The following is a 17,120-nucleotide window of genomic DNA, read 5'->3' as shown; positions in this document are numbered from 1 at the left end:
TAAGCACGAACTAGCCAAAAAACACAAAAAAGGGCTCAGCACTGGGGGGAAGGCCAGCAACTTAGGGGTTAACAAAAGAACACTTCTGGGGGTGTGGCCCACGATCCGGAGATGGCGCACGCTTAATCCCCTCGCTCCGGAGGGCCTGATACAAATCCGTAGGAAAAGCGTGCCATCTCTGGACAATTCAGTGCCCGAGTGAAGGTGAGGAACTGGGGGCCGATCCTGGAAGTGGCCGGGCCCCCGCTCTGGCCCGAAGTGTGTGGCGGCACTTACCCGGCTGTCGACTGCGGGAGAGGCCGGCTGCCCGTCCCGGCGCCTGGAGCCGGGGCCTCGCATCAGGCCGTGGGCTGCCGCCGGGCGTGGCCGGACGGCTAAAGACTGGAGGGAGGCGCCGAAAGGGCCTCCCTGAAGGAGCGACGCCGGGGCCCGGGAGTTGCCTCCGGGAGGAGGCACGAGTGGCGCTGGGCCACACCCAGTCCCCCGGGGAGCGGAGAAGTCCGGCGGTGACCAGGAGGCCCCAGAGGGGCTAAGCCCCATAGTGCTGTGACTGGGCCGGGACTGACGACCGGAGCCCAGGGGGAGGCTCCGGGCGGGTCTCCATGCCGGTGAGACGCGGGGGCCCAGAGACTGGACCCTGTGGACTGCGGTGAGTGTCGCGGGGCCGCCCCCAGGCCCTGAGGAAATGGAGGGGCCCGGGGAGAACCGGGGGGCCCCTGAAGGGGCAGCGCCCCAAGGATATAGAACATACTGCTGGCTTCGGGAGCCGGCGCGGCCCTGAATGGTGCTTGGGCCGGTAGGCAGGCACACGGCTGGGGCCCCGGTGGGGTAATTCAACACAGTGCAGACGGCGTGGCCCCGGAGCCAGGAGGGGGCCAGCTGCCGCACCAACAAGAGGAGGCGGACGACCCTGGGGCCGGCGGGGACGACGGTGGGCCTCGATGGCTGGGGGCCCATGGGGGCCATTACCAGACAGGAAGAGGCTGGGATAAAGGACAAAAGCTTGCCCCCGCCTGGGGCTCGAACGAGCCTGCGTCCCCACCGAGCAGGAGAAGCAGGAGACTTGACAGGGTAGATGATCTTGGCACTAAGATAGAACCGACCTCCTGGATAGCCCAAGCCAAGGAGGAAGCAAGGCAACTGACGGAGCTGGCGGCCGGGGGGGGGGCACCCAGCTGAGGACACAATTGGCAGACTGCCTGACACAAGCAGTCCACTGGTCGCCCCTTGAGGCTGTGAACGTCGGTGACTCCTGAAGTGAGTAGCACTGCGGATAGTACACCTGGTGGGGCTGAAATCTGTGTGATGTCGGAGTGCGCCTAAACAAGCTGCTAACACCGTAGTGAGAACTCCGAGGAGGTGAATGCGACCCTGTGAGAGTGTGTGACCGGCCTAGGACCTGCAACGCGTTACTGGGCCGGGGCGGGCCCCAGGGGGAGCTCCCTAAGCCGCTGGGAGAGCGGCCCTGTGACGCTGCGGCGGAACTGGGCGAGTCGTGACCCTAGGTGCGAAACGCGCAGAGGAACAATCGGGAAGTCCGGAACAGAAGAGAGTATCGGTTAGCAGCGGGCTGACAGCACGGAACCCTCTGACTCTGTAACGGACAGCCGGAGATAGCTGGCGTGGTCTCGGGGGCCTGCCTGGTGCCCGCCTGGGGATCGAGGCCTGGCCTGTGGTGACTGAGGTGCGGGACTACAGAAGGAGGAGAGCTCGCGATAAGACTCTGGCTTGAGTCCTGGGGGTGTGACCCCCCCACCTTCTCCAACCGATGCCCCCCAAGGCCCGACATAAGTGTAAAATCATGGACCCCGCGACACCATTGGGGCACAAAGAAATGGAAGTACAAGGCCACTCAAAGTTCAACGTACAGGAAGCCCTGGATAAAATATTAGGGGCGATAGAAGACACAAAGACAACACTACAACGCAACATCAACTAAGTAGCGGTTGAGGTGGGTCTACTGAGAGCAGACCACCATAAACTGGCGGACAGAGTCAAAGAAACGGAATCCACATTGGCAGACATTGGGCCAAAACAGAAAGATCTGGCGGCTGAGGCGACTTCCCTTGCTACCAGAGTGGCACGGCATGAACAAAGAGCCGAAGATGCGGAGGGGAGAAACAGGAGGAACAATGTGCGCGTGGTGGGCCTCCCCGAGGGGGCTGAAGGAGCCAACATGGTGGAGTTTCTGGAGAAATAGTTAAGCACAACGGTTGCGCCCGGATGCCTGACCCCCTTCTACACGCTGGAGCGTGCGCACCGGGTGCCGTCGAGGCCTCTTGCCCCTGGCAGACCACCCCGTGTAGTGATTGCCAAGTTACTGCACTACAGAGACAGAGACATTCTTATACAGATGGCTAGAGAGATGGGCCCGTTTAAAGTAGCAAACGGAGAGGTGACGCTATTCCCGGACTATACATTGGATGTTCAGAACAAGCGAACTTCATTTCTAGCAGTCAAAAGGGCCCTAAGAGAAGAAGGGATTCAATACTTGCTGTTGTACCCAGCCAGACTGAGAGTGATATTGGAAGGGAAGACCACTTTCCTCCAGTCCCCGGAAGAAGCATGGTAATGGCTCGGGAAACATGGGTCCCAGGTGGGGCGACCTGTGGGTGAGGGCATGGCTGGGAGTCGAGCTCGCCGGGCCCGAGGGCGCAGAGGCCCGTGAATCGCCCGCGGCTGGCGCCAACACAAACACAAAAAGAAAAAGGCAAGAGGGCGGCCTTAGAGGCGGCGGCCCGAGTGAGTGGAGGAGTGTCCCCCCGGAGGGTTCAGGAGAGGAGTCGGATGATACAGTGGTGTCCTCGGCCGGGGACTCGGGCTGCTCGGCGCGTGCTTCCAGGGTGACACCGCAAATGGGTGACAAACTCGGATTATCCTAACACGGGAGGGCCCGGAGACATGGTACAACAGGTGTACGAGAAGCCCCTCCGGACTTGGCCACCCCCCAGTCCAGAACCTCGCCTGTCCATTTAGGCTGGTGAGAACTCCAGTTATATGTTTGAACAAGTTGCCCTGTTGCATAGTTTTCTGGGCTACCTACAGTTTGGTAGGCGCCCTGGGGAGTGGGAGTTGGGGTTTACAGTTACAAGTTAAATTGGCAAAGTGGGTGACGTTGCCTGGCTGTAGCAAAGGTCTGAACATGGGAAGGGGTAAGTCAGAGGCCTGGGTGAACCAAGGGCACTATTATCAGACTATTATATTAAAATGGCAGACTACAATCTCTTAACATGGAATGTTAGGGGGATGGGCACACCGGCTAAAAGACATAGAATCCTCTCCTATTTAAAGAGAAGAGGGGTGCAAGTGGCAATGCTGCAGGAGACCCATTTAGTAGCGGGGGAGGTGGAGAAACTGAGACGCAGATGAAGGGGACAGGTGTTTGCCACGGAGTACTCAGCTTATGCAAGAGACGTAATGATATGGGTCAGGGCCGGGGACCCTCTAGTAATAGACTCTTCCAACATAGACCGGGAAGGTAGATTTGTGATATTGGAGGGGAGGCTACATGGTACCCCGATAGTTATGAGCTGCATTTATACCCCCAACCAGGACCAGATCACCTTCCTGACTAGGTTATCGAGCCACCTAACCTGTCAATGCACAGGAGAATTGCTAATAGGGGGGGGACTTCAGTGCAATATTAGACATAAATATGGACAGGTCAACCCCACCGCTGCAGGGGGCGGTGTCAACTAGAATAGCCAAAAAGCTATGTAAATGGCTGGGCACCTGGGGGCTGGTGGATGTCTGGCAGGAGCAACACCCAAAAGACAGAGACTACTCGTATTATTCGGGCCTCTACTGGCTGCACACTAGAATCGATAGAGTGACATGCACGGCGGGCCTTGCGCGTAACATGACCCATTCTGAGTATCTTGGCCGCACACTGTCGGACCATAATCCCTTGCTGCTGACACTAAGAGTTTTGGAGGATAGGCCCCCCATACCATCATGGAGACTGTCCCCTGCGGTGCTGGAAGATCAGGCGTATAGAGACGCCCTTCGATGCCACCTGGCAGAATATATTGAGATCAATGGTGGATCCACCCTATCCAGGGCCACAGAATGGGAAACACTTAAGGTGGTGATGAGGGGCTTCTGCCTGGGTCAGTCGGTGGGGGTGAAGCGCACACTTGAAAAGGAACTGTCTGCCGTAGAGAAGGAAATACATGAAGGGGAGTTGAGACAGGGTCCTGAAGCTCAGGAAAACGAGAAATATAACCGAGCCCGCAGAGAACATTCCCAGATTGAGGAGCAGCTTAGGTGTCATAGCATGCAAAAATATTTGGCATCATTACAATCAGAGGAAGGTAGATCAGGGAAACTGCTGGCGTGGCTGGTGCACCCGAGTGGGGGTGGAGAGCCCATCACGAGTGTACAAGATAAAGAGGGACTTCATAGACTCAGTCCAGGCCCAATTAATGACGCATTTAAGGAATATTATATGCACCTGTATAGGAAACCTAATGACCTCGGGCGGAGGCCTTTTGAAGGCCTCATGCAGCAAATCCCACTCCCAACTTTGAACCCAGAAGAGAGGGATAGCCTGGGGGGGTTCTGTGACAGCGGAGGAGATAAGTGAGGCCATATCGCAATTGGCTTCCGGGAGAATTCCTGGTACAGACAGCCTCCCAATGGACTTTTATAAAAAATACAGGACACTATTGGTTCCCCAGCTAGCGGAAAAGTACACAGAGGATTTCCACCGGGGGGAGCTGCCGTGCACGCTTCGAGAGGCCTTGGTGGTGCTTCTCCCCAAGCAAAACCTTAGACATTGTAAGTGCAGGGTAGCCATAAGAGTATATGGTCTGGGAGTCTGTCATGCACGAACTCCACAGCACCATAATGGCTACACTGAAAACTGTGAAGTTTGGTATCAAACTTCTCAGCACAATAAATGCACACTGATGCCAGTGTACATTTTATTGTAACATACGCCCCAGAGGGCACCTTAGAGGTGCCCCCTGAAACCTAAACCGACTATCTGTGTAGGCTGACTAGTTCAAGCAGCCTGCCACACACAAGACATGTTCCTGGCCACATGGGGAGAGTGCCTTTGTCACTCTGTGGCTAGTAACAAAGCCTGTACTGGGTGGAGGTGCTTCACACCTGCCCCTGCAGGAACTGTAACACCTGGCGGTGAGCCTCAAAGGCTCACCCCCTTTGTTACAGCACCACAGGGCATTCCAGCTAGTGGAGTTGCCCGCCCCCTCCGGCCACTGCCCCACTTTTGGCGGCAAGGCCGGAGGAGATAAAGAGAAAAACATGGAGGAGTCACTGGCCAGTCAGGACAGCCCCTAAGGCAACTTGAGCTGAGGTGACTCTGACTTTTAGAAATCCTCCATCTTGCAGATGGAGGATTCCCCCAATAGGGATAGGAATGTGACCCCCTCCCCTTGGGAGGAGGCACAAAGAGGGTGTAGCCACCCTCAGGGCTAGTAGCCATTGGCTACTGCCCTCCCTGACCTAAACACACCCCTAAATTCTGTATTTAGGGGCTCCCCAGAACCTAGGAAGTCAGATTCCTGCAACCTAAGAAGAATAGGACTGCTAAGCTGAAAAAACGTGCAGAGAAGACGGAGACACCAACTGCTTTGTCCCCAGCTCTACCGGCCCGTCTCCCCCCTTCTAAAGACACTGCTCCAGCGACGCTTTTCCCAGGGACCAGCGACCTCTGAATCCTCAGAGGACTGCCCTGCTCTAGAAGGACCAAGAAACTCCCGAGGACAGCGGCTCTGTTCACCCAAGACTGCAACTTTGTTTCAAAGGAGCAACTTTAAAACAACTGCGTTTCCCGCTGGAAGCGTGAGACTTGCTACTCTGCACCCGACGCCCCGGCTCAATTTGTGGAGAAACAACACTTCAGGGAGGACTCCCCGGCGACTACAAGACCGTGAGTAGCCAGAGCTGCCCCCCCGAACCCCCACAGCGACGCCTGCAGAGGGAATCCCGAGGCTCCCCCTGATCGCGACTGTCTGCTTCCCAGATCCCGACGCCTGGTAAAGACTCTGCACCCGCAGCCCCCAGGAACTGAAAGATCGGAACTCCAGTGCAGGAGTGACCCCCAGGAGGCCCTCCCCCTTGCCCAGGTGGTGGCTACCCCGACGAGTCCCCCCTTGCCTGCATCGCTGAAGAGACCCCTTGGTCTCCCATTGATTTCCATTGGAAACCCGATGTGTGTTTGCACACTGCACCCGGCCGCCCCCGTGCTGCTGAGGGTGTACTTTCTGTGCTAACTTGTGTCCCCCCGGTGCCCTACAAAACCCCCCAGTCTGCCCTCCGAAGACGCGGGTACTTACCTACTCGCAGACTGGAACCGGGGCACCCCCTTCTCCATTGAAGCCTATGCGTTTTGGGCACCACTTTGAACTCTGCACCTGACCGGCCCTGAGTTACTGGTGTGGTAACTTTGGGGCTGCTCTGAACCCCCAACGGTGGGCTACCTTGGACCCAAACTTGAACCCCTTAGGTGGTTTACTTACCTGCAAGAACTAACAAACTCTTACTCCCCCTAGGAACTGTGAATATTGCACAGTGTCTAGTTTTAAAATAGCTATATGTGATTTATTTGAAAACTGTGTATGCTATTTTGATTATTCAAAGTTCCTAAAGTACGTACCTGCAATACCTTTCATTTAAAGTATTACATGTAAAATTTGAACCTGTGGTTCTTAAAATAAACTAAGAAAATATATTTTTTCTATACAAAAACCTATTGGCCTGGAATTGTCTTTGAGTGTGTGTTCCTCATTTATTGCTTGTGTATGTACAACAAATGCTTAACACTACTCCTTTGATAAGCCTACTGCTCGACCACACTACCACAAAATAGAGCATTAGAATTATCTCTTTTTGCCACTATCTTACCTCTAAGGGGAACCCTTGGACTCTGTGCATACTATTCCTTACTTTGAAATAGTGCATACAGAGCCAACTTCCTACAGGGACCAACTGAGCATATTATCTCCCTATACGCTGATGATATACTTATTTATCTGAGAGATGGAATCAGTGGTCTCCCGTGGGCTCTGAGGATTCTGGAGGATTTTGGGGGGTTGTCGGGGCTTCGCCTTAACCGAGGCAAAACATGTGTATTTCCCATGCTGCCAGACTGTATGCGCCCTGAAACATGCCCGAGGGACGTGAACTGGGCCCCACGGACCTTTAAATATTTGGGCATTCAAATATTCCATGAACTGGGTGACCTCCGGGACGGCAAACTAGGTGGGACGCTCCGCTCCCTACGGTCCTCGGTCGGGTTCTGGCGATCACTGAAGTTAACAATAATGGCCAGAGTAGCGTTGTCTAAAATGATTTTGCTTCCCCGCCTCCTCTACTACTTTGCTAATTCACCGTTATGGATCCCTCTGGCGTGGTTTCGTGAATTGAACGCTTTGCTCCGGGAGCTAATATGGGACGATGGTCGCAGACGTACGGCACTGACGACCATATGCAGGCCGACGCATATGGGTGGACTGGGGGCTCCTGACTTCGAGGCATATTATCTGGCGTCCCAATTACAATGGGTGTCCGGCTGGATGGTGGGCAGGGGACAGCTGGATTTGTTTACTTCCCACGGTATGTTGGACACAGCCGAATAGTAGCACATATGGCAGAGAGGAAGATTGTCCCCCTTGAAGACAACCTAATGACTAATGTTACGATGACATGCTGGAAGAGATGTACGAGAAGGGTCGGAGTGGGCCCACCTTACTCCCCAGCGCTGCCATTGTCGGTCCTAGTCGTGGACCCGAGAGGGATGGGACCGAGGGGCCTGAGACTGGGACCATGGACGGGAGCAGGAATAGGGACGGTGGGAGAGCTTTTCAGGGAAGGGGTGCTGAGGAGTTTCACTGACCTAGTAGGAGGGGGGTTCCTCAGGGTCAATTCTTGTTCTTTAGGAAGTTGGTGCATGCTCTGAAAGACCACTGGGATACGATCAATGCAGAGCCCACTGTCCACAGAGTGGTACACCTCCTGTTGACATCAGGTGAAGAACCCCATCTGATTGCTAAAATATATCGGGCCCAGATTGAAGCTGCCCTGGATCCCCTACATTCCCTGAGGGAGAGGTGGGAGAAAACGGTCGGGCACGACCTGTCCGAGACGGAGTGGAGTAGGGCTCTGGCTTATCCCCGGGCGATCTCACGTAACACCCGTTTACGATACATCCAATATAATTACCTACTTAGGACGTACCTTACTCCTCACCCACTGTTCCTTATATATGGGGGGACCCCTAGGACATGCCCCAGATGTGGTGACGGGCAGGCTGACTTCGACCACATGATGTGGAAATGCTCAGTGTTACAGGTTGGCTGGAGGGCGATGACAGCAGGCATGTCAAGACTATTTGGCACGGAACTGCCGTTAACCCCCGCTATATGTCTGCTGGGCCTCAAAAACGGTACCCCACGAGGGAAAGTCAGGAGTCGCTTCTTAGACCTGGCCCTGGCCCTTTATAGAAGGCTGATCACGAGGGGTTGGAAAGTCCCTAGTCACCCCTCGCTTACTGAATGGAAAAGCGACGTTACGAAATGGACTAGGGTGGAATTACAGGTCCTGAAGGCTGAGGAAGACAAAGGCATCCGTCAAACTCCCATCGCCCCAGAATGGGAGGACTTAGTGACGAGTTGGGATGATCTAATGAAGGGACCAATAGCTCCCTATGCGGTACCAGTAGAAATAGGACCCTGAGTGGGTATAAGGATGAGACAACCGATGCGCCCAATAGAGTCGCCCCTTGGGGAGGGCCCCCGACACCAGAAATGCAGACTGATGAGTATACCAGCAGGCCGCACTAGGATATGTGGGACAGGGCAGGGTTGGTCATGAACTGTCACAAAAATGCTGAAGGAGAGTGAAAGAGGATGGTCAGTTACCCCCCACATAGTGTAGTGGGAGACTTCCCCCAGTTAACACAGGAACCACCCACAAGAAACCATCATGTTTATATATAGTTTAATATTGAGTTAAGGCTGTTATGCGGACATACAAAATAAAAGTTTAACACAGAATTATAGAGCATAGGACCCCTTGAAACAGGAACGTTAGGACATTAGATCTAAGGATAAATGAAAACCAAGAGATGGTCAAAATGAACAATAAGTTGTGACACAAAACATATGTAACGCTTAGTATAAATATGTATCTTTTAAACAATGTGTATGATAAGAACAAGATGTTACCATAAATGGACTTGCATAATGTAAAACAGCGAATTATTAATAAAAATATATTTAAAAAAAAAAAAAGAACACTTCTTGATTTCCTTCTTTTTCCCTATTAGATAGATCTACATAAACTTGACACACCAAGAGGAAGTAAAATAGTCTAAGTGACTGCTATATGTTGTGCAGATTCAATCAAGCACTGCTAAAGTTATCACAAATCAAAAAAAGCCTTCAAGGTATCTAAACGTTTAAGCCTTCCAATGCTGCCAGAACCCTTTTTTATCGCAAATAGCCAAAAAGTGGCATGGGATTCACATCAAACTGCATAGGGTCTTTTCTGAATAAAGCTCCAGTTTATTTTCAGGTTTTGTGTAATTCCATGCAAATGCTTTGGCTGTAGTGGGAAGCAAATATTAAAGCTGGGCCTCAGGTGAAAATACTGCTTTTCTAAGCATCTCCTGGCCATTTTTAACTGTTTTCCTCCACGGATGGACCTGTATGAAACTTGGCAAATGAAGACAGGGCTGAATGTTAAAATGGTTGCCCACACTTGGTGCAGATCTGTCAAACAGCACTAAAATTATTAATAAATGAAAGTTTCTAATACTCCCCATTTAACGTTGTCCCTCTTTGATGGACATGCACAAAACTTGAGATTTAACACTCCTCTTCTGAATGTTATGCATATTCATCAAATGGTTCCAAAGCTATTAGCAAGTGTTTTTTTTTTTACTCCCACTTTAACTTGCAAATGTTTTTTGCAACTGTAATCGGGAATAACGTCATCTCGTCCGAGCAACAAGGTCTACGAGAAGTTATATCCACTACTTTTGGCCGGGCTTAATTTTTCATGAGGAGCATCTGCTTAAATCTAGCAGGAGAAATTTCATAAACCCAGTACATCTGGTCAAATTAATAAATACCAAGTCTATGCTAATCCGTACAATCTGCACTGTTCCATACTCCAACAAATGCCTTAGTTATAACCAATGATCAGCTGCTAAACATACACTTCCCTGCGAGGATCTCATCAACCTTGACCATTTATTCTTAACAGAAACCTGGCTAATTGAGGCACCTGGTTAAGTGATAAACATGCTAATCCTTCCAGAATACACTGTTTGGCATGAGCTGTTATATTTATAGCAGTCATTCGCAAAAATCCTAAGTCTGCAAAAGTTTGACATTTAACCATTTCCACTTTTTCATTTTTGTTTGGTGGACAGAAAAGCAGTGGGCCCTAAAGCCACCAAATTCAATGTTTTTCCACCTTCACTGGACAATTTACTGAACTCCTCACCCAAAAATATATCTCATCAAACAATATTGTAACTTACAAAAATCTGATAGGAAGGGCTCTGAAGACTCACAATCATTACCATCCTTAAAGAAGAATGACCTCAACCAAATTTGCATGTCACCTACACATGCATTTGTGGCATTTATCACAACTTCATTGTCATCACACAATGGAGGATGAAAAATTAAAGGCCAAGTCCAGTTAGTTGGTGAGGTAATTGGTAAATCCCCTTTATGCTTCTCATCTGTATTGTTGTACAACCATCCAACCCAAAAACCCCAAGCAATTGACAGGGAGATCAAAAGCTTAAATCTAACAACTGTAAAATGTATCCCTCCAGATAAGATTTTGAGGCTAGAGGAAAAGCACACAGAGGTATTCTCCCCCAAAACAGTAAATACTTAAAGATAAGGGTTTGGAGCAAAAGAGAAAAACAACCATATCTGTCAAAGGATTTGGCATCAATTGCACTCAACAGAGAACCTTAAAAAACGAGTGAGCAGAGGGAAGCAATTAAAAAAAACACACATCTTTGAAGTCAGATCTACTTTTGATAACATGGAGACTAATCAATTAAAAATAATTTGTGTGAAACAGACTACTAACCCTCCCAGTGTGGTGAATATGATCATTAGCAAAGTGAATTGAGGTGTTTTCTCATGCTTTTGTGACAGGAAACTAAATAGACAGACCTCTCCCTCTCACACCCCCCAAAGTCATCAAGGGCCCTTATTATGAGTGTGGCGGTCCAAGGACCGCCACACTTGCGGTGAAGGTCGGACCGCTGCACTCCAGGAGGTTTGACTACCACATTAAAACCCTGGTGGGTGGACCCGCCAGGGGACCGCCATCCCTACCAGGAACGTGGTTCCCAACGGTGGTCTGAGTTGTACTTAGCCATGGAGGCACTGAACTCAGCGCCACCTGATTACAACTCAGCTATCTACCAGCCTTTCCTTGACGGGGACCCTCCATGGAAAGGCAGGTGGAAAGCCAGTGCTGGGGGCCACAAGCGACCCCCTGCCCAGCACCATCGAATGTGCACTGTCCGATTTGCTGTGTTGGTGTGCTACGATATTGGCCTCGACTCCCTTAAAGGAGCTTAGACCAATATTGTAGTACTGTTCCTGCCAGTCAGCCTGGCGGGAACGTATTATACAAAACTCCAAACTGTGTAAGTCTTATATATTGGATAAAGGAGAACACCTGTATACTCATTGTGCGAAACCTTCCTGCAGTTTCAGACATGTTAATCATGACATTCCATCGAAATTACTTCAGGTATCCACCAGGGTAGCATTTTTAAGGATGGTGTGCTTTCATCTTTTCTTAAAAACCCCTGCCAAAGTAGAAACAATAAAAAAATAGTTCCTAATGTCCTGGGATCTACTCCAAGGGATACACTCTCATTAGCTCTCCTTAAATTGTATATGGAGTGGCCACATCTATTTTTAAGCGCTCCAACATATCTCACCAGTTCTTTGCTGGTGGGACACTGGTGCTTTTGAAAACTGCCTCCCCAAAATATATTTTGCTCCTATGCCAGACTCACAGAGAAATTGAATCATGGATAACCCCTCATTTCTCCTGCACTGTACCATCTCTCGGGTGCACACACATCCTTAAACTGTACACAACCCACTGAAGGCTAAGGCTTGAGTTAAGCACACAGCATCGAAACATACTATAGTGGGCCAGGAGGCACCACTCTAGTTGCACAAGTAAGACTGAATTGTTCACTCTATTGAGCACTAAAAATTGTATGCTGCTACGACCTCGCTCTTGCTACTTGACTCTAGGTGAAAGAAGTAGCCTTACACCTCCTGAGGGTAACGCTTTCCACGCCCCTCCCAAACTAAGCAGACCTCAGGCCAGGGGGCAGGCCTAGGTCATGGCCCACACAGATGATCCGTGTTTCTCTCATGACCAAAAATAATTTCCAAGGATGCAGATATCGCAGAAACCGGGGCACTCAGGCCAGGTGTACATGTCCATCACCATAAATTAAACTTCCAATAATAGATTCAAATCAGACTTCTTGGGACTCCTTGCCCATACTCCCCCATGACCAGGAGTTAGGTATAAGCTGCTACAGTGCTTAAAGCACACTTTCCACTCCTGCAGCATGGGACATCAGACTGCTTGGGACTCCAATGCCCACACTCCCGCTATGACGAGAAGCAGGGGAGGAGGGACTACATCACTTAAAGAGCGTTTTCTACTCCTGCCGTGTAGGGTGTACCAGGGCTGGAGCTGTACTAAGACCAAGCCAAGATCAGGCCCATCTGCACCCGTCAGACCGTGAGAGAAGCTAGGCCACCTTCCCCCCCCCCACTCCCTTGACTTTACACTTTAACCAGGACCTTTTCTATTCATTTTGTACACTACCACCGACTTAATACCTGTGAACTCAAGAACCTGCATTTGAATGGGTAAGAGCAAATCAAGTAACCCCTGGGGGTGGGGAAGGGGGTTAGGAGATCTATAGTCACAGTCAGTATTATCAGTAACAAACTTCTTAACCAGTGTGATGGGGCAATAATACTGAGGCTTGGCAGTGATCCAGTCTTTCATGTAAGGAGGGTGATGTCTGACCTCACGAGAATCTTTCAGAGTATGTGCCTGGCTCGAAGACCATATTAACTGCACCCAACAATCCTTGTTGCTTTAACACTCATCAATTGAGAGGGTCCTTCACAGCTTGATAACTCCCCACCCACTAAAAAGATAAGGAGGACTGAAATCCATTCCACCTTTAACACCATCGAAAATGTGGGCACTGAGAAGTATGCTAGGCAGGTAGAAGCAATAAAAGAGGTAGAGGGCCCTCCTGCTTTATGTACATGTACATTTCTTGATGTGGAACATCAGCATCTGGTCTTATGTAATAATTTAGATAGTGGCATCCTTATGTTACAATAGAAAATTAAAACCTTCTGTGACATGGTGATGGACAGATTAAGTTGCTTGGAACAAAGCTTACTTACCAGCAGGGTCAGCGCTAGGCATAGGCAGTGTGGGTAGCTGCTCAGGGCCCGAGCTTAGCTTGAAAACATGGGCCTACCACATCCATTTGAAAGACTGAATTTTACAGTCAGACCACCTGCTTCTCCTGTGCCCACTTCCTCATCCGATCACAGCAATACTCAATGAATTTTGTAAAGGAAGTGTCTTAATCTCAGAGGTCCAAAGGTGTGATGACATTCCTGGGGTTGGGGGTGTGGTGGATGGTAAAAGTGGGTGAAGGACATAGGACAGCAATAAGGCCAACAATTGTGTTGGCTCACAGGAGCAAGGGCGGAGCAGCGCCTCTTTTAAAAAGGTGCCATGTGACCTTGTCTGCCTTTTTTTTGTTTTGCATTTCCGCACAACAAATGCCTCTTTTGTTTCCAGGACCAGCTGGACATTAATGGGTGGGGGGAGGTGGGTCAGCAGAGGAGGGAGAAGCCATGGTTGTGAAATGTTCATGGCCAAAGTTCTACACTGTTTCTAAACCCAGTGGAGGTGGCCCCCCAAGAGCTGGATCAGGCTGCAAGGTCCATGACTGGGGCCCCCTTCTCTGCACCTCACAACCATTATCCAGTGCTGGGAGGCTTATGACAAGGGGCCTGTGAGAAAGTAGCCTCTTTCTAGCATGGTTAACCCCACGTTTGGCCTGTTTGTGAGTGTATGTCAGTGTGTTTTCAATGTGTCACTGGGATCCTGTTAGTCAGGACCCAAGTGCCCATAGATAAACACCTATATGTCAGTGTGTTTTGCCTGTCTCACTGGGATCCTGCTAACCAGGACCCCAGTGCTCATAGTTTGTGGCCTAATGTATGTGTTGTCAGTAGTGCTTGACTGTGTCACTGAGGCTCTGCTAACCAGAACCTCAGTGCTTATGATCTCTCCGCTTTTAAATCTGTCACTGTAGGCTAGTGACTTCATTTACCAATTTCAGTTGGCACAGTGGACCCCCCTTATAAGTCCCTAATATATGGTACCTAGGTACCCAGGGCACTGGGGTTCCAGGAAATCCAAATAGGCTGCAGCATTTCTTTTGCCACCCATAAGGAGCTCAGACAAACCTTTACACAGGACTGTCATTGCAGCCTGCGTGAAATAGTGCACACATTATTTCACAGCCATTTTCACTGCACTTAAGTAACACATAAATCACCTATATGTCTAACCTTCACTTGCTGAAGGTTAGATGCAAAGTTACTCAGTGTGAGGGCACCCTTGCACTAGCAAAGGTTCCCCCACATAGTTCAGGGCCATTTCCTAAGACTTTGTGAGTGCGGGGATACCATTACACGTGTGCACTACATATAGGTCAATACCTATATGTAGCTTCACAATAGTAACTCCGACAATGGCCATGTAACATGTCTAAGATCATAGAATTGTCCCCCATTCCAAATCTGGTATTGGGTAGCCAATTCCATGCATCCTGGGGGCTCCACCATAGACCCCCAGTACTGCCAAACCAGCTATCGGAGGCTTGCACTGCAGCTAGAGCTGCTGCCACCTCACAGACAGGGTTCTGCCCTCCTGGGGTCTAGGCAGCCCAGTCCCAGGAAGGCAGAACAAGGTGTTTCCTCTGAAAGCAGGGTGTTACACCCTCTCCCTTTGGAAACAGGTGTTACAGGCTGGGGAGGGGTAGCCTCCCCCAGCCTCTGGAAATGCTTTGAAGGGCACAGATGGTGCCCTCCTTGCATAAACCAGTCTACACCAATTCAGGGACCCCTTCTCCCCTGCTCTGGCACGAAACTGGACAAAGGAAAGGGGAGTGACCACTCCCCTGTCCATCACCACCCTAGGTGTGGTGCCCAGAGCTCCTCCAGTGTGTCCCAGACTTCAGCCATCTTGCTTTGCAAGGTGTGAGGGCACTCTGGAGGCCTCTAAGTGCCCAGTGCCAGCAGGTGATGTCAGAGACCCTTACTGATAGGTCCATACCTGGTACGGTAGCCAATCCCCCTCTCAGGGCTATTTAGGGTCTCTCCTGTGGGGTCTCTTCAGGTTCTGCTTGCAAGTTTCCTTTAGGAATCCTCTGCAACAACTTCAGCTTCCTCGGATCAACTGCAGCCTGCTCCATGAAACGCTGTAACTGCAACAAAGTATCACCAGAGATACTTTTCTTCAGCAACTCAGTTCCAAGTCTCCAACTGCAACAGTTTCCATGGTGTGCATGCTCTGAGGACTCCCTGTCTTCATCCTGCACCAGAAGGACCGAAGAAATCTCCCGTGGAGTGACGGAGGCACTACCCTGCTCCAAGCAGGAACCTTCCAAGACAACAACAAGTACACGTGGACTCCTCTCACAGCCACGAGCGTGCTCCTAAGGACACAGAGGGTGGGCATCATCGACACAGACTGTCCTGAGGTCCTGCTGACTCAATTTGGAGGAGGTAAGACCTTGCCTTCCCTGAGAGCAACGGTACCCCTGTGTACTGCATCTTCTTCACCTCTTGAGGCCTCTGTGCACTATTTGCAAAATTCCTTCATGCACAGCCTGACCCAGGTCCCCAGCACTCGATCCTGCGATGCTCAACTCGCTGAGTTGTTTTCCGGCAGTTTGGGATCATCCTTTGTTGTGCTGCATCCACCGCTTTTTGCACCTCATTTGTCCCCATGTCCTCGGGCCTCCGGGGGTGCTGGCTGGCATCCTGAGGGCTCTCTAAAGTGCTGAGAGACCCCTCTTCCTCCTCACACAAAGTTGAGGCCCACAGGTCCCTTCTGGGTCCATCCAGCACCATTTTGGTACAAAATGCACTTTTGTCATAGCCAAGGCTTGTTGGTGACTTCCAACACGAAATCACATCTGCAACAATCTTAAAGTCGTGGGACAACCTTTGCATCATGGAAGACTTGGCTGGCATCTTCCTAGGGTACAATTCTGCAGTCTTCGACTAACCATGGACTCTTCTTTTGCACCCTCTTCTGGATTGGCAGGGGCTCCTGTCCTTCCTGGAACTTCTTTTGACTTCTGGACTTGGTCCCCTTCCTTTGCAGGTCTTCAGGTCCAGGAATCCAGCAGTTGTTCTTTGCAGACTTGGTTGCTGCTGCAAAATCCCAATCACGAGGTGTAGTGTGTCCTGAGGAAACTTGCAGTTCTTTACTCCTGCTTTTCTGGGCTCTGGGGTGGGGTAAGTTACTCACCTTCCCTGTATTCTTACTCTCCCAGCAATTCTGCACACACTACACTTGTCTAGAGGGGAATTTGTGATTTGCATTCCACTTTCTTAGTATATGGTTTGTGTTGCCCCTAGACCTATTTGTTCCCATTGCATTCTATAGCATTTCCGATTGTTTAGATTGTTCTATGACTATTTACTTGTCTAATTTTGGTGTCTAGTGTATATATTGTGTATAATACTTACCTCCAGAAGGAGTATTGTCTCTAAGATATTTTTGGTACTGTGTCACCCAAATAAATACCTTTATTTTTGTGACACTGAGCATTGTCTGTACTTCTGTATAAGTACTGTGTAACTATACGTCGTATTGCAGGAGCTTTGCATGTCTCCTAGTTCAGCCTAAGCTGCTCTGCTATAGCTACCTCTATCAGCCTACGCTGCTAGAACACTACTACATTTTACTAATAAGGGATAACTGGACCTGGTATAAGGTGAAAGCACCCAAGGTACCCACTACAAACCAGG

The sequence above is a fragment of the Pleurodeles waltl genome, chromosome 12 (assembly GCF_031143425.1).
Source record: "Pleurodeles waltl isolate 20211129_DDA chromosome 12, aPleWal1.hap1.20221129, whole genome shotgun sequence".
NCBI lineage: Eukaryota > Metazoa > Chordata > Amphibia > Caudata > Salamandridae > Pleurodeles > Pleurodeles waltl.
The sequence above is the reverse complement of the archived record's forward strand: the minus strand, read 5'-3'. Positions refer to the sequence as shown.